The sequence below is a fragment of the Syngnathus typhle genome, unplaced genomic scaffold (assembly GCF_033458585.1).
Source record: "Syngnathus typhle isolate RoL2023-S1 ecotype Sweden unplaced genomic scaffold, RoL_Styp_1.0 HiC_scaffold_322, whole genome shotgun sequence".
NCBI lineage: Eukaryota > Metazoa > Chordata > Actinopteri > Syngnathiformes > Syngnathidae > Syngnathus > Syngnathus typhle.
The window spans coordinates 25,001-33,908 of NW_026872226.1; positions in this window are offsets into that span (position 1 = coordinate 25,001).

Here is an 8,908-nt window from a genome sequence, read left to right on the forward strand (position 1 = left end):
CCACAAGGCGACCGCCACCGGCCCCAAGCGCCAGCCCCGACCGCCACCCCCCCGACCGCCACAAGGCGACCGCCACAAGGCGACCGCCACAAGGCGACCGCCACAAGGCGACCGCCACAAGGCGACCGCCACTGGCCCCAAGCGCCAGCCCCCGACCGCCACCCCCCGACCGCCACAAGGCGACCGCCACAAGGCGACCGCCACAAGGCGACCGCCACAAGGCGACCGCCACAAGGCGACCGCCACAAGGCGACCGCCACTGGCCCCAAGCGCCAGCCCCGACCGCCACCCCCCGACCGCCACAAGGCGACCGCCACAAGGCGACCGCCACCGGCCCCAAGCGCCAGCCCCGACCGCCACCCCCCGACCGCCACAAGGCGACCGCCACAAGGCGTTAGTGGCCGCGCCCGGTACTTTACTGGACCCTATTTGGCCCGCGGACCGGCCGGCGTCGCTTCCTTGAATGCTTAGCCGCCTTTCGAGCTGCCATGCCGGGCTTGAGTTAGTGGTTTGCGCCCGGTACTTTACTGGACCCTATTTGGCCCGCGGACCGGCCGGCGTCGCTTCCTTGAATGCTTAGCCGCCTTTCGAGCTGCCATGCCGGGCTTGAGTTAGTGGTTTGCGCCCGGTACTTTACTGGACCCTATTTGGCCCGCGGACCGGCCGGCGTCGCTTCCTTGAATGCTTAGCCGCCTTTCGAGCTGCCATGCCGGGCTTGAGTTAGTGGTTTGCGCCCGGTACTCTACGTTAAAAGTCAGGCGGAACGGCTCTGAAGCTCCAGACGGTGCTTCCTTGAATGCTTAGCCGCCTTTCGAGCTGCCATGCCGGGCTTGAGTTAGTGGTTTGCGCCCGGTACTCTACGTTAAAAGTCAGGCGGAACGGCTCTGAAGCTCCAGACGGTGCTTCCTTGAATGCTTAGCCGCCTTTCGAGCTGCCATGCCGGGCTTGAGTTAGTGGTTTGCGCCCGGTACTTTACTGGACCCTATTTGGCCCGCGGACCGGCCGGCGTCGCTTCCTTGAATGCTTAGCCGCCTTTCGAGCTGCCATGCCGGGCTTGAGTTAGTGGTTTGCGCCCGGTACTTTACTGGACCCTATTTGGCCCGCGGACCGGCCGGCGTCGCTTCCTTGAATGCTTAGCCGCCTTTCGAGCTGCCATGCCGGGCTTGAGTTAGTGGTTTGCGCCCGGTACTCTACGTTAAAAGTCAGGCGGAACGGCTCTGAAGCTCCAGACGGTGCTTCCTTGAATGCTTAGCCGCCTTTCGAGCTGCCATGCCGGGCTTGAGTTAGTGGTTTGCGCCCGGTACTTTACTGGACCCTATTTGGCCCGCGGACCGGCCGGCGTCGCTTCCTTGAATGCTTAGCCGCCTTTCGAGCTGCCATGCCGGGCTTGAGTTAGTGGTTTGCGCCCGGTACTTTACTGGAAAGTCAGGCGGAACGGCGGACCGGCCGGCGTCGCTTCCTTGAATGCTTAGCCGCCTTTCGAGCTGCCATGCCGGGCTTGAGTTAGTGGTTTGCGCCCGGTACTCTACGTTAAAAGTCAGGCGGAACGGCTCTGAAGCTCCAGACGGTGCTTCCTTGAATGCTTAGCCGCCTTTCGAGCTGCCATGCCGGGCTTGAGTTAGTGGTTTGCGCCCGGTACTTTACTGGACCCTATTTGGCCCGCGGACCGGCCGGCGTCGCTTCCTTGAATGCTTAGCCGCCTTTCGAGCTGCCATGCCGGGCTTGAGTTAGTGGTTTGCGCCCGGTACTTTACTGGACCCTATTTGGCCCGCGGACCGGCCGGCGTCGCTTCCTTGAATGCTTAGCCGCCTTTCGAGCTGCCATGCCGGGCTTGAGTTAGTGGTTTGCGCCCGGTACTCTACGTTAAAAGTCAGGCGGAACGGCTCTGAAGCTCCAGACGGTGCTTCCTTGAATGCTTAGCCGCCTTTCGAGCTGCCATGCCGGGCTTGAGTTAGTGGTTTGCGCCCGGTACTTTACTGGACCCTATTTGGCCCGCGGACCGGCCGGCGTCGCTTCCTTGAATGCTTAGCCGCCTTTCGAGCTGCCATGCCGGGCTTGAGTTAGTGGTTTGCGCCCGGTACTTTACTGGACCCTATTTGGCCCGCGGACCGGCCGGCGTCGCTTCCTTGAATGCTTAGCCGCCTTTCGAGCTGCCATGCCGGGCTTGAGTTAGTGGTTTGCGCCCGGTACTCTACGTTAAAAGTCAGGCGGAACGGCTCTGAAGCTCCAGACGGTGCTTCCTTGAATGCTTAGCCGCCTTTCGAGCTGCCATGCCGGGCTTGAGTTAGTGGTTTGCGCCCGGTACTTTACTGGACCCTATTTGGCCCGCGGACCGGCCGGCGTCGCTTCCTTGAATGCTTAGCCGCCTTTCGAGCTGCCATGCCGGGCTTGAGTTAGTGGTTTGCGCCCGGTACTCTACGTTAAAAGTCAGGCGGAACGGCTCTGAAGCTCCAGACGGTGCTTCCTTGAATGCTTAGCCGCCTTTCGAGCTGCCATGCCGGGCTTGAGTTAGTGGTTTGCGCCCGGTACTCTACGTTAAAAGTCAGGCGGAACGGCTCTGAAGCTCCAGACGGTGCTTCCTTGAATGCTTAGCCGCCTTTCGAGCTGCCATGCCGGGCTTGAGTTAGTGGTTTGCGCCCGGTACTCTACGTTAAAAGTCAGGCGGAACGGCTCTGAAGCTCCAGACGGTGCTTCCTTGAATGCTTAGCCGCCTTTCGAGCTGCCATGCCGGGCTTGAGTTAGTGGTTTGCGCCCGGTACTCTACGTTAAAAGTCAGGCGGAACGGCTCTGAAGCTCCAGACGGTGCTTCCTTGAATGCTTAGCCGCCTTTCGAGCTCTCCTGCCCGGCGTGGGTTTCGCGTCCGCGCCCGGTACATTATGGAAGCCAAAAAAAAAAAAAATTCTAAGTGCGAGTGGGACCGGCCTGGGGGGCTTCCTTGAAAGCCCATCCGCCCTCCGAGCTCTCCCACCGGTCGTGGGTTGGCGTCCGCCACTGCTCAAAGCGAACTTCAAATTATCTGCTTAATAATGTGGAACACCATTCTTAAGTAGTTTTTCCTTAATTTGGGCTCAACTGGCCGGTAATGATCCCCGGTGTCTGAGATTGATCTCAGTGATCCAAAGAGCCCTGACACGTAATACCATCCATGAGTTTAATTGAAAAACAAAAAATGTAATCTTTATGACACATAAATACAATTTGCATAATAATTTGGAACACAGTGTAGACTTCCAGCGGACCGCGCGCGGCTCGGCTGACGGCGCAGCGCGATCTGGTACCGCTGCGCGGGACGAAACACGCCCCGTGCAGAGTTCCAGGCGGCCGGGAAGACATTTAAGCGCTGCCGCTGCAGCTGCGGCGGGGATTTGCCGTCCTCCGGTGGACACGACGAGTAAATACACCAGCAATCGCACTTACACCGTGTTCCAAATTATTATGCAAGTGACATTTATCTCAGATTTTCCTAAATAGTCGATGCAAAATGAGTCAGCATAATTTTCAAGTCATCAACCATTATTTTGATGAATTCTAATTTTATTGAACAAACCTCCGAATGATCACAGAATTTTTAAAAAATAAAAAACTTAAAATGCACTGTTCCACATTATTACGCACAACAGAGTTTTATAACATTTTATAGGTTTTTATGAACTGAAATGCCCATCTTAAGAATTTACAGCATTAGGAGGTCATATTTACTGAAATCAAAAGCTATTTCAAAGAAAAGACAAACAAGTTACATTTTAACATAGGACCCTTTATTTCAATAAAAAACAAAGTTACATTTTAACATAGGACCCTTTGTTCAACAGCAGCTTCACGATTCTTCCATCCACTGAACTTGTGAGTTTTTGTACAGTTTCTGGTTGAATTTCTTGGCAGGATCTAAGAATAGCCTGCCAGAGCTGCTCTTTGGAATTGAACTGCCTCCCACCTTCGTAGATTTTCTGCTTGACGATGCTCCACAAGTTTTCAATAGGATTGAGGTCAGGGGAGCATGGGGGCCACACCATCAGTTTCTCTCCCTTTATTCCCATAGATGCCAAAGACGTTGACGTATTTCTTGCAGCATGAGACGGTGCATTGTCATGCATGAAGATGATCTTTTGACGGAAAGCACGGTTCTTCCTGTTGTACCATGGACAGAAGTGTTGAGTCAGAAATTCCACGTAGTTAACAGACGTAATTTTGACGCCTTCAGGGACCCTAAAGGGGCCAAGCAGCTCTCTCCCCATGATTCCGGCCCAAAACATCACTCCGCCACCTCCCTGCTGACGCCGCAGCCTTGTTGGGCTATCGTGGCCGTCCACCAACCATCCACGACTCCATCCATCTGTAAAGTCAAGTCAAATCAAGTTTATTTGTATAGCCCTAAATCACAAGCAGTCTCAAAGGGCTTCACATAGACAGAAATTGACAATTATTCTCAAAGCATCCCCTGAGCTCTCAAAAGTGCAAGGAAAAACTTAAAAAACCCTACCTGGCCCATCCAAGGTGGCACGGCACTCGTCGGTGAACAGGACTGTCTGAAAATTTGTCTTCATGTAAGTCTGGGCCCACTGCAGCCGTTTCTGCTTGTTCGCGTTGTTCAGGGGTGGCCGAATGGAGGGTTTCCGCACAACTGCAAGCCTCTGGAGGATCCTGCACCTCGTCGTTCGTGGGACTTCACTGGCACCAGCAGCGTCGAATATTTGTTTGCTCGTCTTTAGTGGCATGCTTGCAGCCGCCCTCTTGATTCGATTTGTTTGTCTTGCAGAAACCTTCCTTGTCGTGCCTTTGTCTGCACGAACGCGCGTTTGCTCCGAATCAGCGACGAATTTCTTCAAAGTTCGATGGTCGCGCTTAAGCTTTCGTGCAATATCGAATGTCTGCATACCTTGTCCAAGGCATCGAACGATTTCACGCTTCTCGACAGCAGAGAGATCCTTTTTCCTCCCCATGGTTGAACGAAATGGCCGAACGCTTAAAAACGCGGAACTTAAATAGACTTGTTAATTACTACAATTGCGCTCACCTGGCAGACTACCATGGACTGTACCATGACTGAGGGTGATTTCAGTACTTGAAAAACAAAAAATGTAATCTTTATGACACTTAAATACATTTTGCATAATAATTTGGAACACGGGACCGTGTTCCAAATTATTATGCAAAGGATATTTATCTCAGATTTTCCTAAATAGCTTCCTTGAAATGTTACCCGGCTTTTGAGCTCTCCTGCCGGGCGTGGGTTTGCGTCAGCGCCCGGTAACATTATGGAAGCTAAAAGAAAGAAAAAAGAAACAAATCTAAGTGCGATTGCTGGTGTCTAAATACATTTTGCATAATAATTTGGAACACGGGACCGTGTTCCAAATTATTATGCAAGTGATATTTATCTCAGATTTTCCTAAATAGCTTTACTCGTCGTGCCGACCGGAGGGAGGCCACTCCCCGCCGCAGCTGAACAGTCATCCCGGCCTAGTGGAGGTCTGCGCAGGGGGGGTCTTCCTTGAAATGTTACCCGGCTTCCGAGCTCTCCTGCCGGGCGTGGGTTTGCGTCAGCGCCCGGTAACATTATGGAAGCTAAAAGAAAGAAAAAAGAAACAAATCTAAGAGCAAGTGCTGGTGTATTTACTCGTCGTGTCCACCGGAGGGAGGCAACTCCCCGCCGCAGCTGCAGAGGCAGCTTTGAAAAGTCATCCCGGCCTAGTGGAGGTCTGCGCAGGGGGGGTCTTCCTTGAAATGTTACCCGGCTTTTGAGCTCTCCTGTCCGGCGTGGGTTTGCGTCAGCGGCCGGTGTCATTTACTCGTCGTGCCGACCGGAGGGAGGCCACTCCCCGCCGCAGCTGAACAGTCATCCCGGCCTAGTGGAGGTCTGCGCAGGGGGGGTCTTCCTTGAAATGTTACCCGGCTTTTGAGCTCTCCTGCCGGGCGTGGGTTTGCGTCAGCGCCCGGTAACATTATGGAAGCTAAAAGAAAGAAAAAAGAAACAAATCTAAGTGCGATTGCTGGTGTCTAAATACATTTTGCATAATAATTTGGAACACGGGACCGTGTTCCAAATTATTATGCAAGTGATATTTATCTCAGATTTTCCTAAATAGCTTTACTCGTCGTGCCGACCGGAGGGAGGCCACTCCCCGCCGCAGCTGAACAGTCATCCCGGCCTAGTGGAGGTCTGCGCAGGGGGGGTCTTCCTTGAAATGTTACCCGGCTTCCGAGCTCTCCTGCCGGGCGTGGGTTTGCGTCAGCGCCCGGTAACATTATGGAAGCTAAAAGAAAGAAAAAAGAAACAAATCTAAGAGCAAGTGCTGGTGTATTTACTCGTCGTGTCCACCGGAGGGAGGCAACTCCCCGCCGCAGCTGCAGAGGCAGCTTTGAAAAGTCATCCCGGCCTAGTGGAGGTCTGCGCAGGGGGGGTCTTCCTTGAAATGTTACCCGGCTTTTGAGCTCTCCTGTCCGGCGTGGGTTTGCGTCAGCGGCCGGTGTCATTTACTCGTCGTGCCGACCGGAGGGAGGCCACTCCCCGCCGCAGCTGAACAGTCATCCCGGCCTAGTGGAGGTCTGCGCAGGGGGGGTCTTCCTTGAAATGTTACCCGGCTTTTGAGCTCTCCTGCCGGGCGTGGGTTTGCGTCAGCGCCCGGTAACATTATGGAAGCTAAAAGAAAGAAAAAAGAAACAAATCTAAGTGCGATTGCTGGTGTCTAAATACATTTTGCATAATAATTTGGAACACGGGACCGTGTTCCAAATTATTATGCAAGTGATATTTATCTCAGATTTTCCTAAATAGCTTTACTCGTCGTGCCGACCGGAGGGAGGCCACTCCCCGCCGCAGCTGAACAGTCATCCCGGCCTAGTGGAGGTCTGCGCAGGGGGGGTCTTCCTTGAAATGTTACCCGGCTTTTGAGCTCTCCTGTCCGGCGTGGGTTTGCGTCAGCGGCCGGTGTCATTTACTCGTCGTGCCGACCGGAGGGAGGCCACTCCCCGCCACAGCTGAACAGTCATCCCGGCCTAGTGGAGGTCTGCGCAGGGGGGGTCTTCCTTGAAATGTTACCCGGCTTTTGAGCTCTCCTGTCCGGCGTGGGTTTGCGTCAGCGGCCGGTGTCATTTACTCGTCGTGCCGACCGGAGGGAGGCCACTCCCCGCCACAGCTGAACAGTCATCCCGGCCTAGTGGAGGTCTGCGCAGGGGGGGTCTTCCTTGAAATGTTACCCGGCTTTTGAGCTCTCCTGTCCGGCGTGGGTTTGCGTCAGCGGCCGGTGTCATTTACTCGTCGTGCCGACCGGAGGGAGGCCACTCCCCGCCACAGCTGAACAGTCATCCCGGCCTAGTGGAGGTCTGCGCAGGGGGGGTCTTCCTTGAAATGTTACCCGGCTTTTGAGCTCTCCTGTCCGGCGTGGGTTTGCGTCAGCGGCCGGTGTCATTTACTCGTCGTGCCGACCGGAGGGAGGCCACTCCCCGCCACAGCTGAACAGTCATCCCGGCCTAGTGGAGGTCTGCGCAGGGGGGGTCTTCCTTGAAATGTTACCCGGCTTTTGAGCTCTCCTGTCCGGCGTGGGTTTGCGTCAGCGGCCGGTGTCATTTACTCGTCGTGCCGACCGGAGGGAGGCCACTCCCCGCCACAGCTGAACAGTCATCCCGGCCTAGTGGAGGTCTGCGCAGGGGGGGTCTTCCTTGAAATGTTACCCGGCTTTTGAGCTCTCCTGTCCGGCGTGGGTTTGCGTCAGCGGCCGGTGTCATTTACTCGTCGTGCCGACCGGAGGGAGGCCACTCCCCGCCACAGCTGAACAGTCATCCCGGCCTAGTGGAGGTCTGCGCAGGGGGGGTCTTCCTTGAAATGTTACCCGGCTTTTGAGCTCTCCTGTCCGGCGTGGGTTTGCGTCAGCGGCCGGTGTCATTTACTCGTCGTGCCGACCGGAGGGAGGCCACTCCCCGCCACAGCTGAACAGTCATCCCGGCCTAGTGGAGGTCTGCGCAGGGGGGGTCTTCCTTGAAATGTTACCCGGCTTTTGAGCTCTCCTGTCCGGCGTGGGTTTGCGTCAGCGGCCGGTGTCATTTACTCGTCGTGTCCACCGGAGGGAGGCCACTCCCCGCCGCAGCTGCAGCGGCAGCTTTGAAACGTCATCCCGGCCCCCTGGAACTGTGCGCGGGGGGGGCGATGCGTCCCGTGCGAGGTACCAGGTCGCGCTGCGCCGTCTGCCTGGCCGCTTTGGGCCCGCTGGAAGTCTATTAAAGCTCCGCGATCTCCGCCTCGGTGCTTAAAAAGCGTCCATCCGCTCTCCTGGAGCTTCTTTCGGTCATCTCGTCCGCGTGCACGGCCTGCCGGTGGCACCGGCTGGAGCTCCGCAAAAAGCTCCATTTCTGTTAAAAATGCTTAGCCGCGTCCCTGGAAGCCCAATCGGGCGTAGAAAGTGAGGGGGAAGGCCCCCAAAGCACCGGCTGGAAGTCCCAAAAAAGCTCCATGATTGGTCAATAATGCTTAGCCGCCTCCCTGGAAGCCTAATCGGGCATAAAAAGCTAGGCGGAACGGCCCCAAAGCTCCACACGGAAGTCCCAAAAAAGCTCCATGATTGGTCAATAATGCTTAGCCGCCTCCCTGGAAGCCTAATCGGGCATAAAAAGCTAGGCGGAACGGCCCCAAAGCTCCACACGGAAGTCCCAAAAAAGCTCCATGATTGGTCAATAATGCTTAGCCGCCTCCCTGGAAGCCTAATCGGGCATAAAAAGCTAGGCGGAACGGCCCCAAAGCTCCACACGGAAGTCCCAAAAAAGCTCCATGATTGGTCAATAATGCTTAGCCGCCTCCCTGGAAGCCTAATCGGGCATAAAAAGCTAGGCGGAACGGCCCCAAAGCTCCACACGGAAGTCCCAAAAAAGCTCCATGATTGGTCAATAATGCTTAGCCGCCTCCCTGGAAGCCTA